The sequence below is a fragment of the Oncorhynchus nerka genome, unplaced genomic scaffold, assembly GCF_034236695.1.
Source record: "Oncorhynchus nerka isolate Pitt River unplaced genomic scaffold, Oner_Uvic_2.0 unplaced_scaffold_1000, whole genome shotgun sequence".
NCBI lineage: Eukaryota > Metazoa > Chordata > Actinopteri > Salmoniformes > Salmonidae > Oncorhynchus > Oncorhynchus nerka.
The window spans coordinates 137,864-140,848 of NW_027040303.1; positions in this window are offsets into that span (position 1 = coordinate 137,864).

Here is a 2,985-nt window from a genome sequence, read left to right on the forward strand (position 1 = left end):
CTGTTCTGACTCTCTGCCCTCCCTCTCTCTCTCTTTCCCTCTGTTCTGACTCTCATCTCTCTCCTCTCTCTTTCTCTCTCTGTTCTGACTCTCTCTCCCCTCCATCTCTCTCTTCCCTCTGGTCTGACTCCCTACCCTCCATCTCTCTCTTCCTCTGTTCTGACTCTCTCCTCCATCTCTCTCTTTTCTCTGTTCTGACTCTCTACCCTCCATCTCTCTTTCCCTCTGTTCTGACTCTCTTTCTCCCTCTCTCTCTCTTCCCTCTGTTCTGACTCTCTCTCCCTCTCTCTTTCCCTCTGTTCTGACTCTACTCTCTCTCCTGTGATATCTACGTTTTTTTAAATAAAAATGTTCACACATAAAGTGAACCGTTTTGCTTTGTAATTCTGGGTTTTGTTGTAGATTGATGAGGGAAAAACACATGTAATTCATTTTAGAATAAGGCTGTAACGTGACAAAATGTGTAAAAAAGTGTTACTGAATACTTTCTAAATGTTACTGTATATCTGTATATATTAGTCTCTCTCTCTCTCTCTCTCTGCAGTGATGTTCTTTTCATCACTTCTGGTTGAACACTGCCATCAAGTGGTGATGGTCCAAACTGCACCACTGTTAAGATAAGAGAAAGTGAGAGATAGAGAGAGAAAAAAGTGTGAGAGAGAGAGAGAGCAGAGTGTGGGGAGAGAGAGAGCAGAGAGAGAGATTAGAGTGTGTGGGAGGAGAGAGAGCAGAGAGTGTGGGAGAGAGCAGAGAGAGAGCAGAGTGTGTGGAGAGAGAGAGAGCAGAGTGTGTGTGGGGAGGAGAGAGAGCAGAGAGAGAGCAGAGTGTGTGGGAGAGAGAGAGCAGAGTGTGTGGGAGAGAGAGCAGAGAGAGAGCAGTGTGTGTGGGAGAGAGAGCAGAGAGAGAGCAAAGTGTGTGGGAGAGAGAGCAGAGTGTGTGGGAGAGAGAGAGCAGAGTGTGGGAGAGAGAGAGAGCAGAGTGTGGGAGAGAGAGAGCAGAGTGTGGGAGAGAGAGGAGAGAGCAGAGAGAGAGCAGAGTGTGTGGGAGAGAGAGCAGAGAGAGAGCAGAGTGTGGGAGAGAGAGCAGGTGTGTGGGAGAGAGAGGAGAGCAGAGCAGAGTGTGTGGGAGAGAGAGCAGAGAATGGGGAGAGAGAGCAGAATGTGGGAGAGAGAGCAGAATGAGCAGAAGTGGGAATGTGGGGAGAGAGAGAGAGAGCAGAGAGAGAGCAGAGTGTGTGGGAGAGAGAGCAGAGAGTGTGAGAGAGAGAGAGAGCAGAGAACAGAGAGCAGAGAAAAGAGAGCAGAGAGCAGAGAGCAGGCTGAGAGAGCTAATAGAGCAGAGCGAGGAGAAGAGAGCAGAGAGTGAGATCAGAGAGTGAGAGAGAAGAGAGCAGAGAAGAGAGAGCAGAGAACAGAGCAGAAAGAGAGAGCAGAGAGAACTCTGTTGCTATAGTGACCCTGCATTACAACACTCTGTTGCTATAGTGACCCTGCATCACAACACTCTGTTGCTATAGTGACCCTGCATCACAACACTCTGTTGCTATAGTGACCCTGCATTACAACACTCTGTTGCTATAGTGACCCTGCATCACAACACTCTGTTGCTATAGTGACCCTGCATCACAACACTCTGTTGCTATAGTGACCCTGCATCACAACACTCTGTTGTACTAATTGTACAATTTGTTTAATTCTATTCCACATATTTAATTGTTTTGTATTTCATTTCATATTTGTTTCATGTTTCAACCAGTCGCAGGTTAACATCAACCTGACAGAGGAAACGTAAAATCAATAAACAAACTGTTTTCACAATTAACAGCCTTTTCTTGTTTCAAGTATGTTTTATTATGAAAAGTACAATATATCCTTGTATACTTGTACAACTATGGAGCGTATGCCCATATATAATTATATATAATTGTATAATTAGTTGTTCAACATAAAAGACAAAAAATTATCACATTGGTATTTTAACAGTGTTATTTTAAGAGGTCCTGGGTCAAGGTTCTCATAATTATAAGAAGACGCACATGTGTGTGTGTGTGTGTGTGTGTGTGTGTGTGTGTGTGTGTGTGTGTGTGTGTGTCCTGTGTGTGTTTGTCCACTGTGTTTGTGTGTGTGTTTGTTTGTCTAGTGTGTGTGTGTGTGTCTGTGTTTGTCCAGTGTGTGTTTGTTTGTCCAGTGTGTGTCCAGTGTGTGTGTGTCCAGTGTGTGTGTGTATCCAGTGTGTGTGTGTATCCAGTGTGTGTGTGTCCAGTGTGTGTGTGTGTCCAGTGTGTGTGTGTGTGTCCAGTGTGTGTGTGTGTGTTTGTCTAGTGTGTGTGTATGTGTGTGTGTGTGTGTGTCCAGTGTGTGTGTGTGTCTAGCAGGTGTGTGGACCAGCAGGTGTGTGTGAGTGTGTGTGAGTGTGTGTGTGTTTGTCCAGCGTTTGAGTGTGTGTGTGTGAGTGCAGTGTGTGTGTGTGTGTGTGAGTCCAGTGTGTGTGTGTGTGTGTGTGTGTGTGTGTGTGTGTGTGTGTGTGTGTGTGGGTGTGTCTGTGTGTGTGTGTCCAGTCTGTGTGTGTGTGAGTCCAGTCTGTGTGTGTTTGTGTCCAGTGTGTGTGTGTGTGTCCAGTGTGTGTGTGTGTGTGTGTGTGTGTGTGTGTGTGTGTCCAGAGTGTGTGTGTGTGTGTGTGTGTGTGTGTGTGTGTGTGTGTGTGTGTGTTTCCTGTGTGTGTGTGTGTCCTGTGTGTGTTTGTCCACTGTGTTTGTGTGTGTGTTTGTTTGTCCAGTGTGTGTGTCCAGTGTGTGTGTGTCTGTCCAGTGTGTGTGTTTGTGTGTCCAGTGTGTGTGTGTGTGTCCAGTGTGTGTGTGTCTAGCAGGTGTGTGGGTCCAGCAGGTGTGTGTGAGTGTGTCTGAGTGTGTGTGTGTGTTTGTCCAGCGTGTGTGTGTGAGTCCAGTGTGAGTGTGTGTGTGAGTGCAGTGTGTGTGTGTGTGTGTAT